General features: G+C 41.6%; 1 pseudogene; it reads left to right on the forward strand.

The window, feature by feature from the left end:
• Positions 1–2,923: 2,923 nt before the first annotated feature.
• Positions 2,924–3,876, forward strand: LOC101717926 (chromobox protein homolog 8 pseudogene; annotated as a pseudogene).
• The last annotated feature ends 13,799 nt before the right edge of the window (positions 3,877–17,675 follow it).

The following is a 17,675-nucleotide window of genomic DNA, read 5'->3' on the forward strand; positions in this document are numbered from 1 at the left end:
CTTATATGCAGATATAGATACTTGGGCTGATTCTAACTTTTTGCTATTAAAAGCTATGCTTGGGGACGGGTATTTAGCTCAGTGGTTCTGCCGCCTGCCTCCCAAGCACAAGGTCCCAACTTCTTCCCCTGATTTTAGTACAACATGGACTGAGAGAAAATTAATGTTAATAGATACGTAAGTCAGCAGTTCTCAAACTTAAGTACACACAATAGTCCACCTAAAACCTGTTGGAAAGTGTGGATTCCTGAGCTACACCTCTAGGTGTTCCGATTCAGGTCTTGAGTGGGGCCCTGGAATATGAGTTTTACCAGGCCCACCACTTTGTGAAGTACTAATCCAAATACTTTAAAGATTTTTTCGGGTACTGCCTGAAATCTCATCCATTAATAAGTCTCATTACTTCACTGCCTATTAATCTTTCTAGAGCAGCTAACCAAGGATAAGCATAGAGGCATAACTGAGATTGGCATTTCTGCTCTTTTCCTCTGGTTGATTGACATCTTGTAGCTCTGGATGTAAAGTAATGGCCACACTAATGAATAATGGATATGATATTTTAGAAAGTATTTAATGTATTTTTTATTCCCTTTAAATCAAGATGCCATATGGCTCCCCATCCTTTTAATCAATGAGTTTCAATACTTCAGGGGCAGGGCAGTCCCCGGCTAGAACACCAAAGTCATCGCTCAGCTTTGACTGTCAAATGAAGCTTTTTATGTATTTTATCCCCAGGGAGAAAGCGCTGTTGAAAGCTAGTCTGCATCAAGAGAGAAAAGGAATTTCTAAATTTCTGAAGCTCCCTTTATATATCATTTATTTCTAATCTTATTGGATTCTTATTAGAAAATGAAGTCTGGAAAATCTCTACTTTTCATATTTTCTTGAGGTTTTCTTTGCAGCCAAGCACATGATCAATTTTTGTAATATGTTCTTTCCTTCGATGGTTGTCAAGTTCTTTAGCTATTAAAACAAGTAAGCTGATTGTAATACTCAGTTCCTCTGTGTCTGTATTTATTTTTTGTCTCCTAGATCTCACTGATTTAAAAGAAGTATGTTAGACTCATCCACTGTATTTTATTCACTCTTTTTGAATATTGAATATTCTTTTTGAATTTAAATTTCATTTTTATCAAAGCAATATTCTTTCACAGTCAGGTTGTACTCTGATGCTTAAAATAACAAGAAAAAAATCCACATAATCCTATTGCACTCCTTTCCTTCAAATTATCACTCCCCAGGAGCAACCACTTTCAACTCTTTTTGCTTATCTTTCGGTGGTTACCTCCATATTTCAAAATTTCATGTAATTTTGACTTTTAAATTTTAAATATTATCTATTAACTTCCTACTTTGGAAAATGAGTTTGGGGAGAAATGGAGATAAACAACTATATTCATTCACTCTGCCACATTTAGAGTCTTGAAAGAGAAAAGTGGTAAAATACATGGACCTATTTCCTCCTCTCTAGGCCAAAACTCCAGTTGGGGGGAAGTGAGTACTAGAAATCATAAGATGTATTTTTTAAAATATTGAGTACCTATATTCTAGTGAAAATCCCCCATGAACATTCTAATGGAAGAGCCCAACAATAAACTAACATGAAAAATATATAATTGGTTTAAAAAATGCTATGGAGAAACAAAACAGAACAAAACAAAAGAAAGAGATAGGATAGGGAGGTACGGTTAGGATGGGCTGCTTTTAACTAGCATCATTATAGATGTGCTGGCTGAGAAGGCAACATCTGAACAAACGACTGAAGTAGGTAAGAGACCCAGCTAAGAAAAGCAGAAAGAAGGTCAGAAGTAGGCAATAAGGTCCAGGAGGCAAGGGCAGGGCCCAGTGGCAGGGAGAGGTGAGTGTTAGATTGCATGAAATCTTGCAAGTACTTTGGATTTTACTCTAAGATGGAAACTTCTGTAGACTTTCAAATAAATGAGTGTTATGATTTGAACTTAATTCAAAGAGATAGCTCTGATTGTTGTCTTGAGCACAGAGTGAATGGAGACAAAGGTGGAAACTGGAAAGTCAGGTGACTAATGCCACAATCCAAGTGAGAGAGAGGACTTGGACCAGAGTGCAGTGGTGAAGACATTGTGACGTGAATTCTGGATATGTTTTGAAGGTGAGGTCAGTAAGAGTTACTGATGGGGTGGGGGGTTCAGTTGTGAACAGGTCAGATTTAAAATGCCTCTTGGCCATCCAAATGAAACAGACAGATATTTGAATCTGGAGTTCATGGGAGAGGTTTAGACTGAAAAATGAAATTTGAGACTTATTAACATAGATGGTGTGTTGCATTAACTAATGGTCAACTTGGTCAACTTGGTGCCCACCTGAACTGAATCAGCATGGTTTGGGCATGGAAGACCCACCTTAAAATTGTTGCCAACAGCATGAAAAGAGACCTGAAGGGGAAGATCATTGGCTGTTGATTTTCTAGGAGAAGCTTGCCACAGTTGGTTTTCCTGATTCGAACTTGGCTGTTCTCATCGGAGGAGGTGCTCAGGCCCTCACTGTCTCTGGGAACGGCTGCCGTTCTCATCAGGGGAGCTCTGATCTTCACCATGAGCATCATTTCCTGGCTCCAATGTAGATCCCTCAGCCTGGTGGCATAAATCCACCCCACTAGCACAGGTTTTCTGACTTCCACCACCGGTCTTTGGGCCTTCCCGGTGCAGATCCTTGATACAGACAAGCATGAGACATTGCTGTGGGCTCTAGGCCACTGGCTGGACTCCTGAAGGACACTGCCTTGGGCTCTAGGCCTTCAGCTAGACTTGTGTGGGACATCACTGTGGGATCCAGGCCCTTGCCTGGATCTCTTGCACTCCTCTGCATTTGATGTTTTAGGTGAATATTATAAAATAATCCTATAAATTATATGTCCTATACTAAATCTATTCCCTTGCAATGAGAGATGGAGCTCTATGGCCCCCCAAAAACAAGGACCTAAGCCCAAAACCTTCCTCCTCAAGGCCCACACAAGGCAAAGACCAAAACCTATGAGTTCAGAAGCGACTCAGCCAGAGGCATCCGGATTCCCTGCCCAGGCCGCTCACCCCAGGACCTGGCTTCCATTTCCCAAGCCCGAGAAGGCCTTCGGAATATGGGTCTGTCCCCACAGGGAGCAGCAGTAGCACCAGTAACACCTGTCGAGCAGACCCACCTTGGGACCTGGACCCCTGGACCGGGAGCGAGAGCGAGAGAGGGAGCGAGAACGAGAAAAAGAAAGAGGAAGGGGAGCCAGCCGTGTGGACTATAAGCCCGGCTCTCCAGGGGACAGCTCCAAGAAGCGAGGCCCCAAGCCCTGGAAGGAGCTCCTGGACCCCCTCGCAGAGGCCCTTGGGAGAGCCCAGTGATGGCCTCGGAGATTCCCTCAAGGGCAGGAAGCTGGATGACATCCCTTCCGGAGCAGGGAAATTCCCAGCTGGCCACAGTGTGATCCAGCTGGCCCGAAGGCAGGACTCAGACCTGGTGCAGTGTGGTGTGACCAGTCCCAGCTCCGCCGAGGCCACGGGCAAGCTGGCTGTAGACACTTTCCCGGCCAGGGTCATAAAGCACAGGGCCACCTTCCTGGAGGCCAAAGGCCAGGGTGCCCTTGATCCTGGTGGCCCCAGGGTCCGGCATGGCTCAGGCACCCCGGGCTCAGTGGGGAGCCTCTACCGGGACATGGGGGCCCAAGGAGGAAGGCCCTCCCTCATCACCAGAATCCCAGTGGCCAGGATCCTGGGGGACCCAGAAGAGGAATCCTGGAGCCCCTCCCTGACTAACCTGGAGAAGGTGGTGGTCACTGATGTGACCTCAAACTTTTTAACAGTCACCATTAAGGAAAGTAACATGGACCAAGGGTTTTTTAAAGAGAAAAGATGAATTGCTGGGTGGGTGAGCCCAGGACGAGAACAGGTGAGAGTGAGCGCAAACTTGGCATAGTGCTTTTTATTTCTGGGTGGGATGTGCCTCTGGTTGGTCCTGTCCCTAACTTCACACTCCATCAGCCCTTTTCATTCTTCCTTCTTCCCCCTCAGTTTTGGTTGGAAATTTATGTCTAGAGTTATATTTTTTATTAGATGTAAATATGTTATTTAAGAAAAATATCTAAATATATATATTTTAACTCTTGAAAAAAAAAATTAAATAAATAAATAAATAATAAATCTATTCCCTTGCAAACCCTAACTGCAATAGATGGCATTTAATGTTGGGAGACTAGATGAGAACACCAAAGGGAATGAGTGTGTATAAAAGACAGGAGAAGTCAAGTAGCCTAAGGACTAAGCTCTGGATCACTCCACACTGAGAGAAGAGTCAGAGAAAAGGATTTCCAGGGAGCCAAAGGAGGAAAGTATTTCAAGGAAATAATAAAATCAACTCTGTGAAGTGCTACTAGTAAGTAAAGTAGGATGAGGACTGTGAATTAACTAATGGATTTGGCAGGATGGAGGTCACTGCTGGCCTTGAACGGAGCTGTGTCAGTACACTGTGGCATGGGAGTGAGGAGGGGAACCACAGAGGAAACTGATACAGTGAGTACAGACAAATGTTATTCAGAGCTTTGCTGCAAAGGGGAAGAGAGAAGTGAAGGAAGGGGAAAAGATACATATATTCAAGGTAGGACAAGAAATTGCACCATGATTAAAAGTTACAGGCTTGAATCAGCAGAGAGAAAAAAGGCAATGCTGCAGAAGAAAGGTAAGGATTGCTGGCCGTGAGATCTTATGCTGAGGTGGAGGAGCTTTAGGAGGATGGCTCACCTGTCCATAGTGATAGGGAAGGTAGACTATGAGCACTGACCTAAGAGCTGGGTAGAGGTGGTGATGCATACTTGTGGAAGCTTTCTGTGTTCTCAATGAATTGGATGACCTTGGTTGAAATTAATTGGATATAAGCAAGTATAAATGAAGGAGTGCAGAGGGGTCGAGAAGAAAAGAGAAGTGTGAAATAAGTCATAGACGAGAGTGAGAGGAAAAAATGATCTAGGGTAACATTAAGGGCCTACCTGAAATCACTGACCGTGAATGTGAAGTAGACTAGTCTGCACAACTGTGCATATCTCCAGCCACACATGTCACCCCGGAGTAAGGGAGTTAGATTTAACCATGGTGAACCACTGCCAGACAGTTATGGGTTTGTAATCCTAGAGTAATAGAGTTCATCTCTCACTTCCTTGGGTGCAGAGTGGGAAAATTGTAATTCCGGTGTTGCCAAAGTAACAGGTTGGAAATGCCCAAAAAAGTGAAGATATATGAACAGAGACAGCAGTCGTGTTTCACAGAATGTTGCACATTCTTGTGGGTAAGAGAATGCACCAGGGAAAATCTCTTCTGGCTGAGGGAACATAGAAATGCAAAGGAACCAAAGAACCAGAAGAGATGGAGATAATCTGGGTTAGAGATAAATAAAATGAGATAATCTCAAGGATAGCCAATGCCAGCTGTGGGTATTAGCACAGTTTTTGAAAAGAATCAGGTAGGATCAGGTTTCTACAATGGTCATCAAGTTCAGCTGTCCAGGAGATCATCCCAGCTCCCCACAGTGGTCAGTAATAAGGACATGGAGACCAGCACATGGACTGTCCCTCTTATTCTTGCTGTCCTGACACCATAAGTACATAGAAGCTTACCCCTAGACACAGGACCCATCTGAGCAAGGAGAATGAAGAAGGATGCAATCTGAAAGATGGAGAATTTACCCTAAAGACACTGGGGTGAGACAAATTATAAGAATGTTTCACGCTGGAGTTGATTGAATTATCTGTTGATCAGTAAGGTGGAGTCGTCTATTACTCTCACTTCTACATAGCTCAAAATTCATATGATATCAGGGATGAAAATAAGAGGTAAAGTCTTATTTTTTCTTACTTGATTTGTAATTCATAAACTTCTACCTGGGAACAGCCCTTTTATTATATTTATTTATTTTTTAACTGTATATCCTTTTATTGGTACATTTTAGGTATACAATATAATGACATTCATCATTGGAAATCTGCACCTTTACATAATCTCTCTTGGTTCTTATTTTTTCCCCCTTCCCCTGCCCTCCCTTCAACCCCTCCATCCCTCCCTATTTACAAAGACTTTGTTTCCATTTTTTCATTTTCTCATATTAATTTCATTCCCTTCTTTCCTTTCCCCTACCCCTCCCACTTCCCCTTCCCCTTTGCCCATGTTTTTCCTATTTCACATTATCTATTATACCTTTTAGTCCTTATTTACACTTTCAGTTTCTCACACCAGAGAAACTATTTGGTATTTACACAGTGTGTCCTATTTATTTCACTTAAGAGTATCACCTCAATGTGCATCCATTTAGCAATAAATGTCTCTAGTTTCTCATTTTTATGGCTAAGTAGTACTCCATTTTATTAAAAAAACACATTATCTTTATCCAGTCTCCAGTGAATGGGCATTTGGGCTGTTTCCAACTTTTAGCTACTACAAACTGTGCTGCTATGAACATGGGTGCACATATATCACTGTGGTATGATTCTTTTAATTCTTTAGGGAAGATACCCAGCAGGGGAATAGCTGGGTCAAATGGAAATTCCAGTCCTAGTTCTTTGAAATATCTCCATAGTGATTTCCACAGTGGTTGCACCAGTCTACACTCCCACCAGCAGTGGAGCAGTGTTCCTCTTTCCCCACAACCCTGGCAGCATTTGTTATTGCTTGATTTCTTGATAGCGGCCATTGTTTCTGGGGTGAGGTGGAATCTCAGTGTTGTTTTCATCTGCATTTCTCAAATGACCAGTGATGTTGAACATTTTTTCATATGTTTATTTGCCATTTCTACTTCTTTGTGTGAGAAATATCTGTTCATTTCAGATGCCCATTTTTGGATTGGGTCTTTAAATATGGGAGGTCTAATATTTTTAAGTTCTTTATAGATTCGAGATAGTAGACCTTTGTCTGAGGGACTGCTGGTGAAAATTTTTTCCCACATTGTGGGTTGTCTCTTCATACTGCTGGTGGTTTCTCTTGCTGTGCAGAAGCTTTTTAGTAAGAAGAGATCCCACTTGTTGATTGTTTGTGCTAGTTCACGGGCAACTGAGGTTTTGGAACAGCCCTTTTATATTACAGTTTTAAAATACTTCTATTCCCCTGTGGTAATTAAAAGCTGGCCATATAAGAAAATATTAAAAGTATGAAGAAGGCTATAGAAAAAGGTTATGGATCCAGACATTATAAGGAAGTACCAACCTCATGCTAAGCCAAGTCATGAAGATCTTTTGAGAGAGAAGCAAGAAGTGTCATCAAGGAGCTGGCATTAAGTGTTGACTTCTTCCAAGCTTTGTGTCTTGATCAACACCAACACAAAATGGCTGCCCTTTAGTCCATAGTCCATAGTTCATAGTCATAGTCCTTAGTCCACTCTAAAAAAACAAGCACCAAAGACAATCTTTACTCTTTTTTTTTTTTTTTAAGAAAAAGGTCTTCTTTTATAAGGGCAGAGGCCTCATGACCTCATAACCTACCAAAGCCTCCACCTCCAAATACACTCACATTAAGAATTATGCCTCAAAATAAGAATTTTATGAGGACACAAATATTCAACCATACTTCTTCCTTTCAAAATTCAATTCTGTCAAATTACTATAAGGAGATGAAGATTATATACACAGAAGTGTAAATATACATAGTACTAGGTACTTAAGAAATGCTTGCTATTTTTAACTGAAACAGTGAGAATAGCGATGCTCTGATTCAGAACTTTTCAAAGATTTTTCTCAGAAGTCTGTGATTAAAAAGATAAATGTGATTTAAACGAATAATTTTCAGATATGGTCATGCATCTGGTTATTCTATAATGCTTATTAAAAATACCCTAGGGGCTGAGGATTTAGCTCACTGTTCTGCTGCCTGCCTCACAAGCGCAAGGTCCCAAGTTCAAACTGCAGTACCAAAAAAAAAAATACTCACCCTGGTCTCAGTCCTAAACATTCTGATTCACTATCTGTTCAGGAGTGAACAAACTCCTATATGTTAAACATATAGTTTAACAAGATCTTTGGATGACACTTGTGTTAGTCAGCTTACTATAACAGATACCTGAAATAATCAACTTATGAAAAGCAAAGGTTTATTTTGGCTCTCAGTTTTAGAAGTTTCAGTCCATGATTAGTTGGCCCCATTGCTTTTGGGCCTGTGGTGAGGCAGCACACCATGATGGGAGCACACGGTGCAAGAAGCCTGTTTACCTCATGGGTAAGATAAAGAGGAAAAGGAAGGGGCTGGGGCCCAACAACCCTTCAAGGGCACAGCCTTTCCAATAACCAGAAGACCTCCCACTAGGCACCACCTCTTTAAGGTCCTCTCATTTCCTAACAGCTTCACAGGTTGGGGGCAAAGCCTTTATTTAGTACTTGGGCCCGTAGGAAGCACTTATTCAAACTGTAGAAATACTGACAGACAAACCAATGGGTCTCAACGTCGACTGGATTTTAAAATATTAAAATAACGGGGGAGCTTACAAAAATTACAGATGTCAGGATCTCACTCTGGGTCAACTGAAGCAGAATGTCTGGATGAGCAGCACCCATCTTTAAAGAGCTTGCCATGGAATTCCTAATGTGCCCCTAAAGGTTATATGCTTTGGTTGATATCATCATCACCTGAGGTGCGTGTCAAAAATTACAATGCTGAGGCTTCACTGAGGCCCCATGGATGAATCAGATCCATTTGGGTAGAGGACCAGGAATCTGCCTCTTAGCAAAGTCTACAAGTTTTTATGTATAGTTCTAGACCAGTAGTTCTCAAACCTGGCTGCCCATTGGAATCACCTGGGATAATTTAAAAAGTGTGGGCCTGGTCCTCCCCATAGAACAGTGATGGCAAACCTTTTAGAGGCAAGGGCCCAAACTGTAACCCAATACCCACTTATTTACCGCTAAGTGCCAACACTGCAATTAAACCTAAATACTGAGGTTTTAGTTTAGAGAAAACAACCCATACATTAACATCTTTTGCCTTAAAAGAAAAACAACACATGCACCATAAGTTTGCCACCACTGCCCTAGTGGCCTACTCGTCAAGATTTTGGAAAGCTCTCTACAACCCAACTAAGTTTGAGATTCTAACTTTCGACAGAGCTTGAGAACCACTGCTACCCGGAACAGTGGCATCAGCATCGTCTTCTGGCCATTTGTAGAAATACAGATTCTCAGGTTTCACCCTAGACCAACTGGATCAGAATCTCTGGGGGAGGAGGTCCCCCAGAGCAAGACCTCCAGGGGATGTAGAGGGGCACTAATGTTGATAACCAAGATATTAGACCTTGGTAATCAGCACTAATCAATTAACGAGGACTAATGGATCTGATTCGCTGGTTGGCACTTTGAGTCAAGGGGCTCAGCCCAGTCCATTTCAATGGAAAGAGTGAGAAAGGCTGGTAGAGTCCATCCCTGGATGAGAGGTGCCCAGTACAGGACTGCTTGTCCAGAGGGTAGCCTCAGGGCGTGGGGGCCATATGGGGAAATGAGGAGGTCTGAGGTCTGCCTTGCACACATGGCCTCTTCCCTCACTGAAATCTGTGCTCTACAGAGTCCAAATCAGCACTACTTGTGGCCTGTTAAAACGAAACTTCCTGAGCCCAGCTAACAGATCATGGTCTCTGGGTGTAAAGTGGCCACTAGGGGGCAGCATTTTAAACAAGCACCCACGATGATGCTGATGTAAGTGGCATGTCAAACAGCTCTTCACGGGCTATTGTCTCAAGGCTTTTTGGGACAAACCAGGCGGCCCTTCAGACTTCACCCCTGCTTCAGCTTCGAAGGTCGGAGTTCCTCCATCAGTGTGTCGTGGAGAACCCAGGTCCCTACATGCTAAATCACTGGCAAAGCTCCCCATCTGGCTCCAAAGCATGGCTTTTGATGCCAGTGAGAAGCTTCTTTTGTTCCAGGCTTCCCCAGCCCCTTCATTACGTTTCTGTCTGGCTTTCAAATGCCACTCTGGTATCCTCATCTTTGCTTAGGAAACTGTGCTGTATGAGAAATCAAATTGCTTCATCTGACCCTCACTGCTCACGGCTAAGGCAAATCCCCAGCGGCCAAAACCAACAGGTTGGGGAAGCCCTTTGCTGTTGGAAAACCAAAACGCTGCGCACACTTGGCCTCTAGGCGGCGCCAGCCTTCCGGAAAACAAGGCTGTTTATGTAACAGATTGGCAGTTTGAGTGGCTGTATAAATGTCATTCTTTAAAAATAAAGACGAAACTCACAGTTAACTCAAATAGGAGCAAATTAATAAGTAGAGTGAAACATCTATTTCACGAACACAATTCATCCTCTGTCTTTGGTACTTCAAATTGATACCTTTTCTCCAAATGATAACTGGCACCCTCCCACTGGCTTTAGCTTCACAGTGACAAAACAACAGATCAATTCACTCACTTCAGCGAAGAAGAAAAATCCAGTCAGTTAGGACGGGCTTCATATGACTAACACACCTAGAGACCGAATTCTTTCTAAGCCACCAAATATATAAGCCAAGCCACTAAACCATAGCCTAGGTGTTGAGTTTATCCCCAAAACATACTTGGGAAGTTCTGTATTGTGAGTCTCAACTGTTTTAAACTTCATTATCTTTCCTTGAGAACTCACCAGGAGGGTCCTCGAAATACCAGTTTTCAACAGTTTCGAGGATATGTCTATAACACACAAAGCCTTCTCGTTTTGAGGGCTTTGTGTCCCTGTGTGCTAATGCAGGATCTCAGCCTGCGCTTCAAGATTAAATCACTTGGGGAGCTTCTAAGAATCCCAGGGCTTAGGCCCAATGCCAAACCAATTAAGTAAGGCTCCCTGGAGGTGTGGCCTGGGCAGTGTGTGTGTGTGTGTGTGTGTGTGTGCACATGCACACACACTCCTTAGGTGATGAAGCTACCATTTGGTTCCTTTACTTTCTGTTTGTAGCTCTTTCTCCCCTGGGGTTCAGAACTTGCTCCCTGGGCCAAGTGAAGGGACCAGTCAACAATTCTCACTTTGCTTTTCCTCAGATCCTCTTTGTCTTTGGGTTCCGCCCCAAACCTCATGCAGACCAATTCCTAATGGGCATGTCCTTAGTATCTTCTCTGTCAAGCCTGGACCTGTTTGAAATCCAACATCTTGACCTCACATTTAGAGCCCAGCTACACAGTCACTGACTGGTAGGTATGAAAGATACCTCATAAATTCTGTGATGGTCCCCAAGTACCAGTTCAGAGACTAAATTCTTATCCTAAGTAACAATAACCCTTCATATTTATATATATGATTTTTGCCTCCAGATTTCAGTCCTGCTTCAGCTTCAAAAGGTCAGGGATGCTCTATCAGGAAGCTCAGTAGGTCTCAAAAAAGACCTGGTAAGCTGTGTTTTATCAAGCTAAGCTTAGCGAGAACCAATATAATCGCATACCTCCAATACATAGCAGCAACTGAATCTTTAGCAGATGTGACTTACACAGGGTCACTTGGCTAGTTAAGAGAAGCAATAAACTTACACATAGGTGATTTGACTCATCAAAAAAAGTCAAGCTGTGGTCAAACAAATTTTTGTATTTCAAGTTTTGAAAAAAATTCTAAACATATCCAGTGAATTTTCCTATCTACCATATCTCTCAGACATTAGGAAAACAACAAAGCATCTAGGAAAGTCAGATTTGGTTCTAGTGCCCTCTTGACCACATATTAGCTGTGTGGTTCAGCGTAAGTATTTTTGTTTCTCTGAGCCCCAGTTTCCTGTGTAATTGAGTTTTGTGAAGATTAAATGCTACAGCATATTCCTCTTTTAATGACCAAGTTCTGGGTTTGCTTCTAGTTCGTTAAATGAATTGGTTGCTAAAGGAAGAATTATATATAGTATGTACATTACAATATTCAGAACAAAGAAATGGTTAAGGAACTCCAACTTGATGACTTTGCTTTCATTTGCAAAACTCTTACATGTAGTACTGTAATGTATCTCATAAAACTACAGTACTGTACTGTACAGTAAAATCAGTACTGTATAAACAAGGTATACTGTACAAAAGAAGACATTGAGGGTCTATAAACAAGATATACGGAACTGTACAAAAAAAAAAAGGCAGGTTGTAAGCCTGATCAGGGGTTGTAAGTCTAAACAACATGTCTCAGTTCTTAAGGCTAAAGAGTTACCAAATAGGTAGGTCATCAAGCAAGGAATATCTGTATACAGGACAGGGTGTAGAACTTGGTGCCTCTGTTGCTTCTATAATTACTACTTAAGCAACTGGCATCTGTCTCATTTTGTGATATGGTAGAAAGAGAATCAGAATAATGGCCCAAGAGGGATCCACCATGTTATTTTAGCTTAGTCATTTAACTCAGCATGTCAGAAAAAAGGCTTATAGGAGGATGAAATTTTTAGATTTATCTTCTGATTGGAATGGATACATCTATTCCATGATGTAGAGAATACTAGAAATGTTTATAAAAAAGTATGATCATATCACCCAAAACGTTTTGTACCTTTATTTTCAAATTAGCATTATGAGCACTTGCCTATGTCAATATTTGTTGACAAGAGTCAAGCAGGGGAGTGACGCTGCCTGGGGAGATCCTTGGAGACTGGCAGGATTCGTTGGCTTCTGTCCCCGGTGCTGTGCATTGGGGGGTAGACACTACTGTAAAAATGAATTTAACAAATGAGGTGAAGTAACTTGCCCAGTGTCACGCAGCTAGTAAGTATTGGAATTAAAATCCAAGGAGTCCAGAGTATATCCTCTTAACCATTATACTGTACTGCATGTGACATGCCAGAAATCCTGTAAGTGAATAGTGTCATAGTTGGGGTTTTAACCTACTTTTTGGGGTTTTGTTTTGGTTTGTTTTGGTTTGTTTTTTGGTACTAGAGATCGGAACCTTGTGTTTGTGAGGCAGGCGGTGGAGCCACTGAGCTAAATCCCCAGCCCTTGCTTTGGCTTTTTTGAGACAAGATCTCATCATGTAGTTCAGGCTGGCCTTGAACTCACTATGTAGTCCAGGTTGGCCTCACACTTGCAGTGCTCCTCCTGCCTCTGCCTTCCAAGTGCTGGAATTATAGGAATGTGCTGCCGGGCCCAGCCTCCTCCTACTTTTTTGGGGTTTTGAGACAGGGTCTTGCTATGGAGCTCAGGCTGGACTCGAACTTACAATGATCCTCTTGCCTCAGCCTCTGGAGTGCTGGGATTACAGGTGTGCTAAGATTCAGTTCTAATTACATTTGTTTTTTCTTAATTTCCTAATTTCTCACAGAGCATTTTTATCCAATAAAGTATGCACTAACCACATGTAGCTATTGAGCACTTGAAATAATAGCCAGGTATGATGGTGCACACCTATGGCCCCACCTGTTGGAAAGGCTGAGATGGAAGGATTGAAAATTCAAGCCCAGCCTAGGCTACGAAGTGATGTAGCAAGACCCTCTCTCAATATAAAAAATAAAAAAGTCTGGGTAGGAAGAACCAATATAGTGAAAATGGCCATACTTCCAAAACTGCTATACAGATTTAATGCAATCCCAATTGAAATCCCATCAGCATATTTCACAGAACTAGAGAAAACAATCCAAAAGTTCATCTGGAACCAGAAGAGACCTAGAATAGCAAAAGCAATTCTAGGCAAGAGAGTCATGGCAGGGGGTATCACAATCCCCAACTTGAAACTGTACTACAAAGCCACTGTGATTAAAAACAGCATGGTGGGCTGGGAATTTGGCTCAGTGGTTCTGCCACCTGCCTCAAAGGCGCAGGGACCCGAGTTCAATTTTCAGTACCAAAAACAAACAAACAAAAAAACCCAGCATGGTACTGGCAAAGACACAGACTCGAGGATCAGTGGAATAGATTAGAAGATGCGGAAACAACTCCAGACATACTCAGCTACCTCATCTTTGACAAAGGAGACAACCATCCTCACCAGAGGAAAGATAGCCTTTTTAATAAATGGTGTTGGAAAAACTGGATTTCAACCTGCCAGAGATTAAAACTAGACCCCTATCTTTCAACATACACTAAACTAAAATCGAGGTGGATTAAAGATCTAAATATTAAAACAGAAATACTAAACTTGCTGGAAGACAAGTTAGGTAGAACTCTCGAAGACACTGGCATAGGAAAGGACTTCATGAACAAATCCTCAGTAGCACGGGAACTAGCACAAGGAATCAACTTCTGGGATCTCATCTTATTAAAAAGCTTCTGCACTGCAAGAGAAACCAACAGAGCTAAGAGACAACCTACAATGTGGGAAAAAATTTTTACCAGCTGTTCCTCAGACAAAGGTCTACTATCTAGAATAAGTAAAGAACTAAAACAAATCAGACCCCCAAATATAAAGACCCAATTCAAAAATGGACATCTGAAATGAACAGATATTTCTCAGACAAAGAAGCAAAAGCAGCAAATAAACATATGAAAAAATGTTCAACATCACTGGTCATTCCAGCAATGCAGATGAAAATGATGCTGAGATTCCACCTCACCCCAGAAAGAATGGCTGCTATCATGAAATCAACCAATAAGTGCTGGCAGGGTTGTGGGGGAGAAGGGAACCCTTCTCCATTGTTGGTGGGAGTGCAGACTGGTGCAACCACTGTGGAAATCAATACGGAGATACCTCAAACTTCCATTTGACCCAGCTATTCCCCTGATGGGTATCTTCCCCAAAGAATTAAAAGAATCATACCACAGTGATATATGCGCACCCATGTTTATAGTGGCACAGTCTACAATAGCTAAAACTTGGAAACATCCCAATTGCCCATCAATTGGAGACTGGATAAAGAAGATGTGGGTTTTTTTTAAATAAAATGGAGTACTACTCAGCCATAAAGAATGAGAAACTAGAGACATTTATAGCTAAGTGGATGCACATTGAGGCCATACTCTTAAGTGAAATAAATAGGACACATGTGTAAATACCGAATAGTTTCTCTAGTGTGAAAAACTAAAAGTGTAAATAAGAATAAAAATGTATAATTGATATTGTGAAATAGGAAGAAAATATTCAAAGGAATAGGGAAGTAGGAGGGAAGGGGAAAGGAAAGAAGGGAAAAGAAAAAATATGAGAAAGGGAAAAACATGGAGACAAAGTTTTTTAAATAGGGAAGGGTGGAGGGGTGAAGGGAAGGCAGGGGAATAAGGAAAAAATAAGAACCAAGATACATCATGTAAAGGTATAAGATCCCAATGATGAATGTAACTGTATTGTATACCTAAGATGTACCAATAAAGTAAATGGAAAAAAATATTTGTTGATAATATCACATTAAGAGCTTCTTAATATCCAATCATGTAGGTGCATTTAATTAATAATTGTCTGATTGTTAGATATTTATGTTGTTTACATTTTTTCATTATAATAATAAATACTTTGATGAATATCTTCACAGATAAGTTTCTCAGGATTGAGTCTGACAGTGGAAAATTTTAGATTTCATAACATGAACTTTTAAAGATTCTTGCTACCAATGTGTGCATTAGAGGCCAATGACACTGCCAACTTTGAGTACTTTATCAGTTAGAAAGTATTACCTCATTTTAATGCATTTAAAAACATTTACTAATAACCTTGGGTTCTTTGTATGCTTGTTAGTCACTTATATCTTATCCCCTGGAACCTATCTGTTAATATGATCTACTTTTCTCCTGGAATTTAGTGATTTGTCATTTTGTACAACTATTCATATGTAATTGACAGGTAATTTTATAGATTTCTCTTCACTGAAACTTTTAACCAATCTGTAGTATAATTAGTGTATACATCTATTTACTATCATACTATTTTTCTCACTAAAGGAAATAATATACAAATTATTTAGGACGTGGGACATTAGGCCCCGAGCAGCCAATACCCCATGCATCCTGTGAGTGGTAGCTTGGTGCAGTGGTAAACTTGGGAGTTAGATGGACCTGGGTCCAAATTCTGGCTTTGCCACTAAAGGATTTTGTGAACTTGATTGCATTATTTAAATTTTCTGAATCTTATTTTCTTCTTCCCTAAAATGTGAATTATTACATCTTATTTGCAGTGCTCTTTGTTGTGTGTATATAAATACCCTAATACATATATTGGTGCCCACAGGGTTGGGCACCAGAAACAGTGGTAATGATACTAATATATTGAGGGCTCTGGTCCAGAATTGGCACCCAGAGGACTGGTGAACTGCAAGGTGTGGTGGCTTTACTCTGAAAAGCAATTTCAAAGTTCATTACACCAGCACTAGAAATTTAGGGACAGCAGCAGCCTTGGCCACAGGGATATGTGAAAGTATCCAGAACCAAAGAGGAAGAGAGTCATGGATCCTAGGTGGCAATGGAGAGGCTTTATTTTGAACTCACAAGAGATAATCTTTGGAGACTTTCAAAATTAGAGCTAGGAGAGGATTTGAAGTGATCTAGAGCCAGAGAAATACTGCTTAACTCAAGTTTAAGCTAAAACCCCAAGCAATGTTGAAGGTGGCCCTGAGTGCTGCAGACTGCCAGACATAAGCTAGGTTAGCGCCCAGGGCTAGCGGGTAGGCACGGACACTAGAACCAATCAACTCAGCCTGTTTTCCATCCATAAAGGCTTAGTCTACACAGGAAAGAACATGAAACAGAGGGGATATTTTACATGATTTGAACAAAAACCCTTTTGTTGAATACCATTGTTGGATATTTTTATTTGTTAAGTCTGACAACCCTAGAGCCATTGAGAATTTACTTTAACCCAGCCATTTGGTTTTGCTGTCTACTATTGATCGATTCGTTTCACAGGTTAATTGGCTTAGGGCTTCATTTCACTTTGTGGTATAGACTTTGATCATGAGAGGTATTTCTTTTCTTTCCTTTTTTTTTTTTTTTTTTTTTGGTATCAGAAATCGAACTTGGGACCTTGTGCTTTCGAGGCAGGCAGCGGGACCACTGGGCTAAACCCCTGACCTGAAAGGTATTTCTTGTGCTTCTAATTTCTTTCAGTTATGGCACTAAGATGCACAGTAAAACAACGAGTAAAAATAGTTTCTTTTATGAGAACTACTCTCATTTGAGTTGGGGGTAAAGGGAGCAGGCATGACTGCCCATGGCTGTCTATGGCCACCCTCCCCATACACACAAGTGGCCTTCAGTAGGGTCTTTGTGCGTAAGAATGAATGCTGCCTCTCCTAAAGGCAGTGGTGTGGATTGAAGGAGGCAGAGAGTGAAAGGAGAGGGCGGGCAAAGCAGTGTGGGGACAGCAACTAAACAGGCCCCTTGCTCATTGGGCCGGTCCGGCTGTTTGGCCTTCACCTAGGTAACTTGTTGCCAGGAGGACAACAATAACTTCCCCATGACAACACTGGAGCAAGGTCCCTGGCATTGCAAACAGGGCCAGAAAAGTCTGCCCTAGAGCGGGCCTGTGGTTTAATGAGTATGCATTTGCACCTTAATCATTTCCGGGAGGGTGGAGGGGGCAGAGGGCACACAACAGCTTCCCAGCCTCTGCAGCCATCAGCTCCTTGACAACACCACCTTTTCTGCCCACCCACATACCTAAAACTGCCGGTTTTTACTGATGCTTAGTTTCAGGAGTTCTGTGCTTTTGTTTTATTTGTAGAAGGACTGAACCCTGTCTCCAGAAAGCTCCTTGCAAAGCAGCTTTAGAACCTGCTTATAATTTTCACTCTCCAAAGAGTCCTTCATCATCCTCTCAGCTCAGTGTCTTCATCTGCAAAAGAATCA

This window comes from Heterocephalus glaber, unplaced genomic scaffold (genome assembly GCF_053883595.1).
Source record: "Heterocephalus glaber isolate CG9 unplaced genomic scaffold, H.glaber_assembly_v1.0 deba00001481, whole genome shotgun sequence".
Lineage (NCBI taxonomy): Eukaryota > Metazoa > Chordata > Mammalia > Rodentia > Bathyergidae > Heterocephalus > Heterocephalus glaber.